This window comes from Zosterops lateralis (assembly GCF_965231275.1).
Source record: "Zosterops lateralis genome assembly, chromosome: 29".
In the NCBI taxonomy this organism is placed as follows: Eukaryota; Metazoa; Chordata; class Aves; order Passeriformes; family Zosteropidae; genus Zosterops; species Zosterops lateralis.
This window is the reverse complement of record NC_139789.1, coordinates 5,359,005-5,375,629: the sequence shown is the minus strand read 5'-3', so window position 1 is coordinate 5,375,629 and position 16,625 is coordinate 5,359,005.

Here is a 16,625-nt window from a genome sequence, read left to right as displayed (position 1 = left end):
TGTGATTTGGGGGGTTTTCTGTGATTTGGGAGGTTTTTCTGTGATTTGGGAGGTTTTTCTGTGATTTGGGGGGTTTTCTGTGATTTGGGAGGTTTTTCTGTGATTTGGGAGGTTTTTCTGTGATTTGGGAGGTTTTTCTGTGATTTGGGGGGTTTTCTGTGATTTGGGAGGTTTTCTGTGATTTGGGAGGGTTTTCTGTGATTTGGGAGGTTTTTCTGTGATTTGGGAGGTTTTATCTGAGGGATGAGCGTGGCAGAATTCCCAGGGGATGGACATGGGGAGGTCTGAGAAGGCCAAATCCCTGGATAGACATTGTCCCTCTTTAACAAGTCCAGCACAGCAGGAGGGGAGGCCTTGGAATCCCAGGAGTAAAAGTCTCCGTCCCCATGGGCTGGAATTCCACAGAAGGCTCCTCCATCCCCATAGTGTGGAATTCCAGGAGACTCCTCCATCCTCATAGTCTGGAATTCCAGACGGAAATCCCTTCATCCCCACAGACTGAAATTCCAGGTGGAAATGCCTCCATCCCCATAGACTGGAATTCCAGGAGATCCCTCCGTCCCCTCAGGTTGGAATTCCAGAAGGAGATGTCTCCATCCCCATTGTCTGGAATTCCAGGAGATTAATCCATCCCCACAAACTGGAATTCCAGGAGGAGATCCCTTCATCCCCATCATCTGAAATTCCAGGAGGAGAAGTCTCCATCCCCACAGGCTGGAATTCCAGGAGATCCCTCCATCCCCACAGGCTGGAATTCCAGGAGATCCCTCCATCCCCACAGACTGGAATTCCAGGAGGAGAAGTCTCCATCCCCACAGGCTGAAATTCCAGGAGACTCCTCCATCCCCATAGTCTGGAATTCCACAGAAGATCTCTCCATCTCCACAGACTGGAATTCCAGGAGGACAAGTCTCCATCCCCACAGTCTGGAATTCCAGGGGGAGAAGTCTCCATCTCCACGGGCTGGAATTCCAGGAGATCCCTCCATCCCAATAATCTGGAATTCCAGGAGGAGAAGTCTCCATCACCCAAGGCTCCATCTGCAGCCCAACCCCGGCCCTTTTATTGGGACACTGCCCCCATTCCAGCAACATTCCAACATTCCAACATTCCAACAACATTCCAACACTCCAACATTCCAACAACATTCCAACACTCCAACACCTCAGAGCAGCAGAGCCAGGCTCAGCCCCGGGCCCGGGTGGGAAACGGCCCCGGATTTGGGGGAGAGCAGGAGCTGCCCCAAGGGAAGCAAACTCCAAGGACAAAATCCCACCTGGGACAGTCCCAGTGGCTGGAGCAGAGCCAGAGGGACTCCGGGGGGAAATCCCGGGGGGACAACACCCCACAGAGGGGGGGACAACACCCCACAGGGAGGGGACAACACCCCACAGGGGGGAACAACACCCCACAGGGGACAGGGGAGGAACTGGGACAGCCACCAGTGCAGGGCATGGGATGGGAATAATGGGATGGGGATGGAAAAGTTGGAAAAGATGGAAAAGATGGAGAGGATGGAGAGGATGAAGAGGATAGGATGGCAGAGCGTGGGATGGGGTGGGATGGGGATGGGGATGGGGATGGAAGGGATGGGATGGGATGGGATGGAAAGGATGAGATGGGATGGAAAAGATGAACAGGATAGGATGGCACAGCGTGGGATGGGATGGGATCCATGGGATGGGATTGGGATGGGGATAATGGGAGGAGATGGGAGGGGAGGGGAGGGAGTGGAAAGGATGGAAAAGATGGAAAGGATGAAGAGGATGGAGAGGATGGAGAGGATGGAGAGGATGAGATGGGATGGGATGGAAAGGGTGAACAACATAGGATGGCACAGCATGGGATGGGATGGGATCCATGGGATGGGATTGGGATGGGTTGGAATGGGTTGGAATAGGATGGGGATGGGATGGGGCTGGGGTGGGAATGGGATGAGAATGGGGATGGGAATGGGGATGGAACGGATGAACAGGATAGGATGGCACAGCACGGGATGGGATGGGATCCATGGGATGGGATGGGTTGGGATGGGATCCATGGGATGGGGATGATGGGATGGGGATAATGGGATGGGAGGGACCCTACAGCCCATCCAGGGCCACCCCTGCAGAGTCACCTCCCCCTGCCCCAGGCTGCTCCCAGCCCCATCCAGCCTGACCTGGGGGACACTCCCAGGGATGGAAAATCCACATTTTATCCAGAAATTCTGCGCCCACCCACCCAAGAACAACAAACCCACCCACCAGGTGAGTGTGGGGAACTCACCAAACCCTACAGGGGACCCCAAAAGGAGCTCAGTGCCAGCACTGCCCCCATGGACCTTCCCTTCCTGCTCAGGGATGGCCAATCCCACCATCCCATCTCCACATACTCCAATAACAACCCAAAAATCCAATTTACAATCCCACCATCCCCTCTCCACGTACTCCAGTAACGACCCCAAAAATCCAATTTACAATCTCACCACCCCACCTCTCTGTGCTCCAATAACAACCCTAAATATCCAATTTACAATCTCACCACCCCACCTCTCTATACTCCAGAAATGACCCCAAAAATCCAATTTACAATCCCACCACCCCATCTCTTTGTACTCCAATAACGACCCCAAAAATCCAATTTACATCCCACCACCCCATCTCTCTAACTCCAATAACGACCCCAAAAATCCAATTTGCAATCCCACCATCCCACCCCAAAAATCCAATTTACAATCCCACCTCTTTATACTCCAATAACGACCCCAAAAATCCAATTTACCATCCCACCACCCCACCTCTCTATGCCCTAATAACAACCCCAAAAAATCCAATTTACAATCCCACCATCCCACCCCAAAAATCCAATTTACAATCCCACCACCCCATCTCCACGTACTCCAGTAACAACCCCAAAAATCCAATTTACATCCCATCTCTCTAACTCCAATAACGACCCCAAAAATCCAATTTACAATCCCACCACCCCACCTCTCTATACTCCAGAAATTACCCCAAAAATCCAATTTACAATCCCACCACCCCACCTCTCTATACCCCAATAACAACCCCAAAAACCCAATTTACAATCCCACCATCCCCTCTCCACATACTCCAATAACGACCCCAAAAAAATCCAATTTATTTCAGAAACGAGACCTCAAAACTCCGACTCACCCTCTCAGCGAGTCCTGGCCCCTCCTCCTGACTCTGCTGGGGGGTCTCTCCTCGTAGGCTCCAAACCTGTCGCTCGGTGGGTCCCCCTCGTACTGTCCCCTGGCCGGGGCCAGCAGGGCCAGCAGGGCCAGCAGGGCCGGCCACCGACACCCCATGGTGGCCTCGGTGTCCCCAAGGGCCGCTCCAGGTGTGGGGGCACCAACAAGAGCAGGAGGTGGAGGTGGAGAAGGAGGAAAATGGATTTTGGCACCAGGTCCCACCCAAAGTGTTGAGGAATCGTCCTGGAGTTGCTTTTCTGGAATGAGAAGAAAGGGGAGAAAAGTGGTTTTTAAGGAGTTTTTTGGGGTTTAAGGAGATTTTTTTGGGTTTTAAGGTGTTTTTTGGGGTTTTAAGGAGTTTTTCAAGGAGTTTCTTGGGGTTTTAAGGAGGTTTTTTTGGTTTTTAAGGAGGTTTTGAAGGAGCTTTTGGTTTTTAAGGAGGTTTTTTTTTGGTTTTTAAGGAGTTTTTCAAGGAGTTTCTTGGGGTTTTAAGGAGTTTTTTGGGTTTTCAAGGAGTTTTTCCAAGAGTTTTTTTGGTTTCTAAGGAGTTTGGGGTTTTTAAGGTGTTTTTTGGGTTCTTAAGGAGTTTTTTTGGGTTTTGAGGGGGGGTTTGGGTTTTTAGGGGGGTTTTGGGGGTTTCAGGGGGTTTTTAAGGAGTTTTCTTGGGTTTTAAGAAGTTTATTGGGTTTAAAGGTGTTTTGGGGGGAGTTTTAGGGAGTTTTTTGGGTTTTTAAGGATTTTATTTTATTGTTTTGTTTTTAAGGAGCTTTTTTGGTTTTTAAGGAGTTTTTTGGGGGTTTAATGAGGGTGTTTTTTGTTTTTAAGGTTTTTTTTGGGGGGGGATTCCCAAGGGAAAGGTTCTAAAAGGCTCCCAAGGTGAGAAATCCCAATTAAAAGGTTCTAAAAAGAATCCCAAGGGGAGAAATCCCAAGGGAAGGGCTCTTAATTGGGATTTCTCACCTCGAGACCCTTTTTAAAGGCTCTAAAAAGGATCCCAAAAGCATCCCAGGATGAGAAATCCCAATTAAAAGGCTCTAAAATGATCCCAACATGACAAATCCCAATTAAAAGGTTCTAAAAAGGATCCCAACACAAGAAATCCCAAGGGAAAGGCTCAAAAAGGATCCTGAGATGAGAAACCCCAAGGGAAAGGTTCTAAAACAGATCCCAGGATGAGAAATCCCGAGGGAAAGGCTCTAAAAAGGATCCCAAGGTGAGAAATTCCAAAGGAAAGGCTCTAAAAGGGATCCCAGGATGAGAAATCCCAAGGGAAAGGCTCTAAAACATGAGAAATTCCAAAGGCAAAGTCTCTAAAAAGGATCCTGACATAGGAAATCCCAAGGGAAAGGCTCTTAATTGGGATTTCTCACCTCGGGATCCTTTTTAAAGGCTCTAAAAAGAATCCCAAAAGGATCCCAGGATGAGAAATCCCAATTAAAAAGCTCAAAAACAATCCCAAAACAAGAAATCCAAAAAAAACACGATCCCGTCCCCATCCCTGGGATCCCCATCCCCAAATCCCACAACTCTGCCCATCCTTCCTCCTCCTCCTCCTCCTCCTCCTCCTCTCGGGATCCCTAAAATTCAGATTTTTTTCCTGGAGTTGAGGGATTTTTCCCGGAGTTGAGGAATTTTTCTCGGAGTCGGGAACGAACAATCCGCGAGAGGCCCCGGCTGGGGAAGGGAGAGGCCCCTGATCCATCCCCAGGACCAGAAAAATAACCCAAAAAAATGTGTTTGAACCCAAAAAAAAATCCCAAAAAACACCAAAAAAAAATAATAATAAAATAACTCTGAACACTAAAAAAATATAATATTAAAATGTAATTAATTTTAATTAAAAGTTTGATTTTTTTTTTGACGTTCCCAGCTGGGAATGTTTCAACTTTGGGAAAAAAAAAAAAAGGGGAAGGAATTTTAATTTTTTTTTTATTTTTTTTTTTCAGGATCTAAGGTTTCATGTGAGGAGGAAAAAAAAAAGAAAAAGGCAGAGCTGGGAGACAAAGAAAAGAAAAAAAAAATAAATTTTCCCTCCCTTGCTTTGCTTATCTCCAACCACACACAAAAGGCGAAGTTGTTGTTCTCAGAGGGGAAAAAAAATAAATAAAAAATAAAAATAAGTGGTGAAAATAGAGGAAAAAAAAATTAATTTAAAAAGAGGAAAATAAATGTTAAAGAGAAGGAAAATCCAGGATAAAATAAATAAAAAAAATAAAAATAAGTGGTGAAAATAAAGGAAAAAAAATAAATTAAAAAGGAGGAAAAAATATTTTAAAGTGAAGGAAATTCCAGGATTAAATAAATTTAAAAAAATAAAAATAAGTGGTAAAAATAGAGGAAAAAAATAAATTAAAAAGCGGGAAAAAATATTTTAAAGTGAAGGAAATTCCAGGATTTGAGGAGTTTTGACAAATTGATGGATAATTCTCACCCGGGGCATGGAAAAGTCATTTAAGAGTCGCCAGATGAGCCCAAGGAATTCAATGGGAAATAAAAACCTCTCAAAAAATAAATAAAATAAAAAATAATTTTAAAAAAAGTTCTTTGTGGTGCTGAGAAATTCCAGCAAAACCCAAAAAAAGAACCAAGACTTAAAAAAAAATCAGATTTTAAAATGGTTTGGGGGGAAAAGAGAAGCAGGAAAATATTTTTTTTTTTTTCTTGAGGGTGAAATGGAATGAATTAAAACCAAAAAAAAAAAAGTAAAAATAAATAAAAATTGGATTTTTAAACATGTTTAGGGGACAAGAGAAGCAGGAAAATACTTTTTTTCCTTGAGGGTGAAATGGAATGAATTAAAATAAAAAAAACCTAAAAAAACACTAAAAATCGGATTTTTAAACCAGTTTTGGGGGAAGGAAAACTTTTCCTTGAGGACGAAACCAAATGAATTAAAACCAAAAAAATTAAAAAAAATAAAAATCAGATTTTTAAACCACTTTGGGGGAAGGAAAACTTTTCCTTGAGGGTGAAATAGAATTAACTAAAACCAAAAAAATAACTTAAAAATAAATAAAAATCAGATTTTTAAACCAGTTCAGGGGATGGAAAACTTTTCCTTGAGGACGAAACCGAATGAATTAAAACCAAAAAAAAAAAAAACCTAAAAAACCTAAAAATCAGATTTTTAAATGACTTTGGAGATGGAAAACATTTCCTTGAGGGCGAAACTGAATGAATTAAAACAAAAAAAAAAAAAAGAAATTAAAAAATAATTTTTTAAAAAAAATCAGATTTTTAAACCAGTTCAGGGGAAGCAAAACTTTTCCTTAAGGACAAAACCAAATGAATTAAAAACCCCCTAAAAAATTAAAAATAAATCAAAATAAAAACTACAAAACACAATAGATGAGAGAGAGAAAAAAAAAAAAAAACAACCCATAAAAAGAAACAAAAAAATCAAATTTTAATTCAAAGAAAAAAAAAAATAGATAAAATACCTTTTTTATTTTTTTTTTTTTTTTGGAGTCCTGGAGCTCCTTTGTTCAGCAGAGTCAGAGGCACTAAAGGCTCGGTGGCTCCTGGGGAGAGCAGAAAATGCAGAAAAAAAAAAAAAAAAATAAAGGTACAAACCCAACCCGGGCTGGGGGAGGGCCCTGCTCAGCACAGGGGGGTGGGAGGAACTCAAATCCACATTCTCCAAATCCTAAAAAAAAATAAAAAATGTTTTAAGGAGGGGCTGTGGGGGAAAATTCTGCCTCGTTTTGGTATTTCTGGGATTTTTTTCTGAGGGAGTTTTGAGGTTGATTTCCTTAAGGAAGGGTTTAAATCTGATTTTTTTTTTTTATTTTTTTATTTAAGGGGTGATTGGGGGGTTTCAGGCTCTTGTGGCGCAGCAGGGAAAAGTTGAAAGTTAAAAATTAAAAATGGGATTTTTTTCTAGTTTTTTAGTGTAATTTGAGTTTTTTCTTAAGGAGTTTTTAGGTTGAATTCCTTAGGGAAGGGTTTAAATCTGATTTTTTTAAATTTTTTTATTTAAGAGGTGATTGGGGGGTTTCAGGCTCTTGTGGTGCAGCAGGGAAAAGGAACAAGTTAAAAATTAAAAATGGGATTTTTTGGTTGATGGGTTTTCTCATTTTTAGTGTAACTCGAGTGGGACAATGAAGGGAAAGTGGTTTTTTTTTTTAAGGAAATGGGGATTTTTTTTTTCCAGCCCAGGATTTTCACACCCCAAAAGTGGCTCCAGAGGAGAAAAAACTTTGGAAGTTAAAAAGCATTTTCTCAAAATAAATAATTTTAATAATAAAAGCAAAATTCAGTCTTCCTTCCAAGGCAGAACTTCAGGAGTTCAATTCCACTCTTTGGGTTCTGTGGAAAAAAAAAACCAAAACCCATAAAACCCAAAAAACCCAAACCCATAAATCCCCAAAAAAACCCAAACCCATAAAACCCAAAAAACCCCCAAAAACCATAAAAACCCAAAAAAACCCAAAAACCATAAAACCAAAAAAACCCCCCAAACTCATAAAACCCAAAAAACCCAAAAAACTATAAAACCCCCAAAAAACCCCAAACCCACAAAACCAAAAAAAAACCCCAAAAACCATAAAACCCAAAATCCCCAAACCCACAAAACCCAAAAAAACCCAAAAAATCATAAAACCCAAAAACCCCCAAACCCATAAAACCCAAAAAAACCCAAAAATCATAAAACCCAAAAAACCCCAAAAAAACATAAAACCCAAAAAACCCCATAAACCCAAAAAAACCCCAAAACCCATAAACCCCAAACCCCAAACCTCTTCCTGCAGCTTCTTCAAACATCACGAGGCCGAACGAGAATTTGCGCGAATTTTATTCTCTTTGATTTGAAGAACCCCAACGGCCCTTCCCAGAAATTCCCAAAATTCTCCAAAAAAACCCCAAATCCATCCGATTTCCGTCTCCAGAGGAACCTCCTGGGATCATCCCAAAGGAGATTCCAGGATTCCCCTCCTGACCCCAGCACGAGGCTCCGGCCATCGGATCAATTCCCGGCGGAATTCCGGAATTCCAGGGGAGCCTGGAATTCTCCTGCTGTTCCCTTTGAAATCTCGGCCTCTCTTTGTTCCCGGGGATGTTCCGGAGGGGTCAGGACAGGCTCGGCACTAATTAACAGCGGCTTAATTAGCGGGGAGTTCACGGGATGGGGGGGAGAGGAGAGACGGGGATGGAGGAGGCGGAATGGGGATCTGGCGGCGCCCTGAGCCGTGCCGGGAGATAATTCCCATTCCATTCCCATTCCTATTCCCGTTCCCACTCCTATTCACATTCCCACTCCATCCCCATTCCATTACTATTCCCATTCCCATTCCCACATTCCCACTCCATCTCCCTTCCCAATCCCATTTCCACTCCTACTCTCACTCCCATTCCCGTATTCCCATATTCCCATATTCCCATATTCCCATATTCCCATATTCCCATATTCCCATATTCCCATATTCACATATTCCTATTCCATTCCCACATTCCCACTTCCATCCCCATTCCCACTCCCATTCCCATTCCATTACTATTCCTGTTCCCACTCCCATTCCATTCCCATTCCCATTCTCGCTCTCACATTCCCATTCCTCGCTCCATTCCCATTCCACTTCCATATTCCCATTCCATTCCCATTCCCACATTCCCCTCCCCACATTCCCATTCCCATTCTGTTCCCAATCCTATTCCCATATTCCCACATTCCCATTCCCATCCCCATTTCCACTCCATTCCCATTCCCACTTCCATTTCTATCCCTATTCTTATTCCATTCCCATTATTCCCATTATTCCCATATCCTGCCCCCATTCCACCTTAAACCAACCTGGGCTTTACCAGGCAGGACTGGGATAACAGGAATTGGGAAATCAGGAATTGGGATACCAGGAACTGGGATACCAAAAACTGGGAAATCAGGGACTGGGATATCAGGAACTGGGAAATGAGGAATTGGGACATCAGGGACTGGGAAATCAGGAATTGGGATACCAGGAACTGGGATACCAAAAACTGGGATATGAGGAACTGGAACATCAGGAATTGGGATACCCAAAACTGGGATAACAGGAATTGGGAAATCAGAAATTGGGATACCAGGGACTGGGACATCAGGAATTGGGATACCAGGAACTGGGAAATCAGGAATTGGGACATCAGGAACTGGGATATTGGGAATTGGGATACCAAAAACTGGGATAACAGGAATTGGGATATTGGGAACTGGAACATCAGGAACTGGGATACCAGGGGCTGGGATATCGGAAATCGGGATACAAAAAACTGGGAAATCAGGAACTGGGATACCAAAAACTGGGAAAATCAGGAATTGGGACATCAGGAATTGGGATATCAGGAACCGGGAAATGAGGGATTGAGATATCAGGAACTGGGAAATGAGGAATTGGGATATCAGGAACCGGGAAATGAGGAACTGGGACTGCCCACCCTGGAGAAGTGAACCCTGGGGGTGGCCCAGCTGTGGATTTTCAGACGAAATTCAAGTTCCCTTCCACCCCAAACCCTCCCAGGACTCTTTGATCTCCCAAATCTGACAAGAGCTGGGAATTCGGGCTCCTCCACCTCGTTCCTTCACCTCTTTCCTTCATTTCTGCATCAAAGCTGAGCTGGGTCCTGTCAGGAGCCCCCGGAAAAGCTCCCGAGAGCCCCTTGAACTTTTCCATTCCTGTTTTTATTAAAAATTATCACCTAAAAACTGCCTTGGCTAAAATTAGCCCGGGTTGTGTCTCCCAGGGTGACACAAAATTCTGTCAGGGCAGAAACGGCCTCGAAATGGGGTGACACAACAGGAAAAAACAGGGAAATAAAGGGAAAAATGAAAATTTGGGTTCTGAATCCCTGCAGGGAGATGGGATTGGGGGTGTGGGATGGATTGATCCATGGGAATGGGGATTATAAATGGGAATGGGGGATTTTTCCATGGGAATGGGGGAAAGAGCAGGGAATGAGGAATTGATCTATGGGAATGGGGGATCCATTGGAATCCCCCATTGGAAGAACAGGGAATGAGGGATTTTTCCATGGGAATGGGGGAAAGAGCAGGGAATGAGGAATTGATCTATGGGAATGGGGGATCCATTGGAATCCCCCATTGGAAGAACAGGGAATGAGGGATTTTTCCATGGGAATGGGGGATTGGTCCATGGGAATGGGGGAGAAAACAGGGAATGAGGGATTTATCAATGGGAATGGGGGATTTATCCATGGGAATGGGGAAAGAACAGGGAATGGGGAAATTATCCATGAGAAAAGAGGGATTTTTCCATGGGAATGGGGGATTTATCCATGGGAATGAGGGATGGATCCATGGGAATGAGGGATGGATTTTTCCATGGGAATGGGGGATTTATCCATGGGAATGAAGGAAAGAGCAGGGAACAGGGGATAGAGCAGGGAATGGGGGATTTTTCCACGGGAATGAGGGACTGATCCATGGGAATGGGGAAAGAGCAGGGAATGGGGGATTTATCCCAGGGAATGGAGGATTTTTCCATGGGAATGGGGGAGAGAGCAGGGAATGGAGGATTGATCCATGAGAATGGTGGATTGATTCACGGGAATGAGGGATTGGTCCATGGAATAGGGGATTGATCCATGGGAATGGGGAAAGAACAGGGAATGAAGGATTTATTCATGAGAATACAGGATTTATTCATAATAATAATAATCCAGGGAATGAGGGATTTTTCCATGGGAATGGGGGATTTATCCATGGGAATGAAGGAAAGAGCAGGGAACAGGGGATAGAGCAGGAAATGGGGGATTTTTCCGTGGGATTGGGGATTGATCCATGGGAATGGGGGGAAAGAGCAGGGAATGGGGGATTTTTCCATGGGAATGGGGGCTTGATCTATGGGAATGGGGGCTGGATCCATGGGAATGGAGGATTGGTCCATGGGAATGGGGGATTTTTCCATGGGAATGAGGGATGGATCCATGGGAATGGGGAAAGAGCAGGGAATGGGGGATTGAGCCATGGGAATGGGGAATGGGAATTATCCCTGGAATACCCAGGATGAGAATGATCCCTGGAATACCCAAGGAATGGGAATTATCCCTGGAATAACCAAAGATGGGAATTATCCCTGCAACACCCAGGGATGGGAATTCTGAGTGACCCCAGGGCTGGGAAAAAATCAGAACTCCAACAGAATTCCCCCAAATCCCTCCCTGCTCCCGCAATTCCCGGGGGCTGCAGAAAGTCCCTGATTTTACAGGAATTTTCCCTGCAGGGATGGAGGGCCCGAGGTCCCCCCTGGGTGAAACTTTTCCAGCCTCTCAGAGCTTTGGTTGTGACATTCCTTTTGTTTTCTAGGAATTCGAGGGGAAAACCGCAGGGAAATTGTTTCAGTCTGTGCGAGGAGGGAGGGATGGGGCCGAGGGATGATGTAAAGCCAAAAAAATAATAAAAAAAACACCCTTTTGCTTTAAAAACCGGCGAAAAAAAAAAAAAAAATTAATTTTTTTTTCGCTCTTTGGCTTGGTAAAATGGGAGATCAAAGGTGCTGCGAAAAATCAAATCTTTGGATGTTTATTAAGATTTTTATTCATTAAAAAAAATAAAATAAATAAATAAAATAAAATAAAATAAATAATAAAATAAAGTAAAATAAAATAAAATAAATAAAATAAAATAAATAAAATAAATAAAGTAAAATAAAATAAAATAAATAAAATAAAATAAAATAAAATAAAATAAAATAAAAATAAAATAAAATATTAAAATAAAATAATAAAATAAAATAATAAAATAAAATAAAATAAAATAAATAAATAAAATAAAATAAAATAAATTAAAATAAAATAAAAATAAAATAAAATAAAATAAATAAAAATAAATCAAATCAAATAAAATAAAATAAAATATAAAATAAAATAAAATAAAATAAAATAAAATAAAATAATAAAATAAAATGCCCTGCTCTGATTTCACTGTGGAACTTTTGCCATTTGTCTCTCACTCCTTTTCCCCTTTTAAATCCCGAATTTCTCCTTTTTCCAACCTTTTTTTTATTATTATTTTTTATTTTTTTGCTGGTTTTTCTCTCTCCCCGGTTTTTGTGGGAGTTGTGTTTGGCAGAGGGGCCGGAGCAGATGGAGAGTCCTGGCCCAGCTCCCCCAGAGCCCAGAACTCCCACTCGGAGCCACTCACGGCCTGGGGCTGCCAAGGCAGAGAATAAAAAAACACAAATAACAAATAGCAAATAAATTAAAATAAATAAATAAATAAATTTTAAAAGAACCAACTCCAAAAAAAAACCTGGGAAAAAAAAAATATAAAAAATAAAGAAAGAAAAAAAAAAAAGGCCAAACAAACAAAAACAAAAAATAAACCAAAAAAACCCTCCAAAAAACCCACCAAACCCCCCCAAAAATCCCAAAAAAAACCCAAAAAACCCCCCAAAAAAACCCCAAACAAACAAAACAAACCCCCCCTCCCAAAAAAAAAAAAAAAATCCCCAAAAAACCATCTCCAGTCCCAGCCCAGGGGAGGAAGAGGAGGATGGAAACAGAGAGACAAGAGGAGCTGGATGAGCTTTAAGGTTCCCTCAACCCCAAATCACCCTGGAATTCAAAGTTAAAGGGGCCATTTAATTCATTTAAAGGTCCTTTGGAGTCCCATCCAACCTGGAATATTCTGTGATTTCCACGGCTGAGCATCACCAGGGTGAGTGGATCCTCTTTAATCCCTCCCCAAATGTGAAATTCCGGGTTAAAGGGGCCATTTAATTCATTTAATGCTCCTTTTGATCCCATCCAACCTGGAATATTCTGTGAATAAATGTGGGTCCTTGTGGGTCCCATCCAACCTGGAATATTCTGTGATTTCCATGGCTGAGCATCACCAGGGTGGGTGGATCCTCTTTAATCCCTCCCCTAAATGTGAAATTCCAGGTTAGAGGGGCCATTTAATTAATTTAAAGGTCCTTTGGAGTCTCATCCAACCTGGAATATTCTGTGATTTCCATGGCTGAGCATCACCAGGGTGGGCGAATCCTCTTTAATTCCTCCCCAAATGTGGATCTGATGCCCCAAGGACAGGGTTTGTTTTGCCCCTGGTGCAGGATCAGCTGGGGAAATTCAACCCTCCCAACTCCCCTCCTGCCTGGGCATCCCTCCCTCCCCTCCTTGTCCCAAAATTCTCCCCTGGGAAGGGGCTGGAAGCTCCAGAGCTCCCAAACCACCCAGGGGGGTCTCACAGAGCTGAGGGTGTCCCACGACACTGGATGAGATTTAAGGTCTCCTCAAACTCAAATCACCCTGAAATTCCAGGTTAAAGGGGCCATTTAATTCATTTAAAGGTCCTTTGGAGTCCCATCCAACCTGGAATATTCTGTGATTTCCATGGCTGAGCATCACCAGGGTGGGTGGATCCTCTTTAATCCCTCCCCAAATGTGAAATTCCAGGTTAAAGGGGCCATTTAATTCATTTAATGCTCCTTTTGATCCCATCCAACCTGGAATATTCTGTGAATAAATGTGGGTCCTTGTGGGTCCCATCCAACCTGGAATATTCTGTGATTTCCATGGCTGAGCATCACCAGGGTGGGTGGATCCTCTTTTATCCCTCCCCAAATGTGGATCTGATGCCCCAAGGACGTGCACAAGGTTTATTTTGCCCCTGGTGCAGGATCAGCTGGGGAAATTCAACCCCTCCCTGTTCCCCTCCTGCCTGGGCATCCCTCCCTCCCCTCCTTGTCCCAAAATTCTCCCCTGGGAAGGGGCTGGAAGCTCCAGGGCTGCCAGACCACCCAGGCAAGGCTGGAGCTGCCCCAGCTCAGCCTGTGCGGAGCAGTTTGGCCGTGGCACAGCAGCTGCTGCAGCCCAGGCCCACAAAAACATTGGATTTTGTTGGATTTTGTTGAATTTTGTTGGATTTTGTTCCCTCCTCCAGCAGCAAATCTCAACCTTGGGATGTCCCAAATGCTGGAGCAGAGCCCCAACTCTGCCACCCAAAGGAAAATGGGGATAAAATTCATCCAAATTAAGGTAAGGGCTGCTGTCCTGCCCTGCAAACTTCACCTCAGGGGTGATATCAGATCCCAAACTCCTTTCCTGACCTCACTTATCCCAGGACATCCATCCTACCCAAAACCCTCAGGACACATTTGGAAAGGAATTTCAGGAAAAAACACACACAAGACCCAAAAGGGGATGGGAAGAAATTTGTGTGGAGAAATCCCTGGGACCTGCTGGTCACTCACAGGGTGGAGGGATTTGGATTGATCCTGAAGGTCCAGCCCAAAATTTCTGGGAATCATGGAGGGGTCAGGATTGATCCTGAAGGTCCAACCCAAACCATTCTGGGGGTTTTTTGACTCCAGGGAGCCCTGAGTGACCCCAGGGAGCTCTGAGGGGTTGGGATTGATCCTGGAGGTCCAGCCTGAATTATCCTGGTGGTCATGGAGGGGTTGAGATTGACCCCAGAGGTCCCTCCCAACCCAAACCAATTTGGAGGTCGTGGAGGGATTGGGATTGACCCTGAAGGTCCAACCCATCCTGGGGGTCATGGAGGGGTCAGGATTGATCCTGAAGGTCCAACCTAAATAATTCCAGGGGTCACGGAGGGATTGGGATTGATCCTGAAGATCCCTCCCAAACCATTCTGGGGGTCATGGAGGGGTTGAAATTGATCCTGGACAGGCTGGGATTGATCCTGAAGATCCCTCCCAACCAGTTCTGGGAATCATGGAGGAACTGGGATTGATCCTGAAGGTCCCTCCCAAACTATTCTGGGAGTCACAGAAGGGCTGGGATTGACCCCGAAGGTCCAACCCATTTTGGGGGTCACGGAGGGGTTGGGATTGATCCTGGAGGTCCCTCCCAACCCAAACCAAGTTGGGAGTCATGGAAGGGCTGAGATTGATCCTGGAGGTCCAACCCAAACCATTTTCAGGGTCCTGGAGGGGCTGGGATTGATCCTGGAGGTCCAACCCAAATAATTCTGGGGGTCAGGGAGGGGTTGGGATTGATCCTGAAGGTCCCTCCCAAACTATTCTGGGAGTCACAGAAGGGTTGGGATTGATCCTGAAGGTCCAACCCATTTTCAGGGTCCTGGAGGGGTTGGGATTGGTCCTGAAGGTCCAACCCAAATAATTCTGGGGGTCATGGAGGGGTCAGGATTGATCCTGGAGGTCCTTTCCAACCCAAACCAATTTGGGAGTCATAGAGGGGCTGGGATTGATCCCAAAGGTCCAACCCAAACCATCCTGGGATCATGGAGGGGTTGGGATTGATCCTGGAGGGGTTGGAATTTATCCCAAAAGTCCACCCCACCCCATCCTGGGTGTCTGGCCCCCCCAATTCCTGCCATTCCCCGCTCAGCGCGGGCTCCTCACACACAGCAGAGCCTTTGTGTCTGAGCTCTTTGGCAAAGAGCCTTCCCCGTCCCCCCCGGGGGATGTTGCATCATGATTTTGTTGCTTTACGGGCGTTATTAATATTCCAAGGGCTGGGGAAGGAGATTTTTTTTTATTATTTTTTTGGAATCTTTTGGCTCTGCCTGTCAGGATCAGTGATGTCACCCTTGGCCAGGACACCCCCAGTGTCCCCAGCCTGTCCCTTCCCCAGGTAATGAGGGAACAAACCCAAATCCAGCACAAAAAATCTCTTTTTTTTTTAATATTTTACAGATTGGAGAGGGAAGAATTGAGCTCTGCCTTCCCTGCGAGGCGCAAACTCCTTTTTTTTGCTGCTCCCTGTGCCAGGCAGGACCCAGATTCCCCCCGGTGGTGCCAACACCTCCAGGAGCCTTTCCCTGGAAAAAGCAGCTCCTGGCTGGAGCTGGACACGGAGCAGGAGATCCTTGGATCCAGATCCTTGGATTTGGCCTCTCAGGAATCCTGCCAGGAAAGGTGCTGCTGTTCCTTGGCTCCCACCACCAAATCCTTATTTTTGGGAGGAGTTCAAGGCGTTTCCCCTCAAAGGAGGGATGAAAAGGTTGAAGGGACAAAGTCAACAGTGAATCCCACGTGCTGAATATTCACGTTTAATTAGCAATAATAATTAATTATTATATTATACTATATTATATTATATTATATTACATTACATTACAATATATTATACTATATTATATTATATTATATTATAATACATTACATTATATTATATTATATCATATCATATCATATTATATTATATTACATTACATCACATTATATTATATTATATTATATTGTATTATATTATATATATTATATAATATATATTATATATTATATAATTATATATAATTATATATATTATATATAATATATATTATATAACATATATATAATATTATTAATTATATATCATATATATAATTAATTTTATATAATTGTATATTAATTATATATTAATTATATATAATTATATTATATATAATATATAATTATATATTATATATTATATATATGTTATATATAATTATATGTACACATTATATTATAATTAATAATAA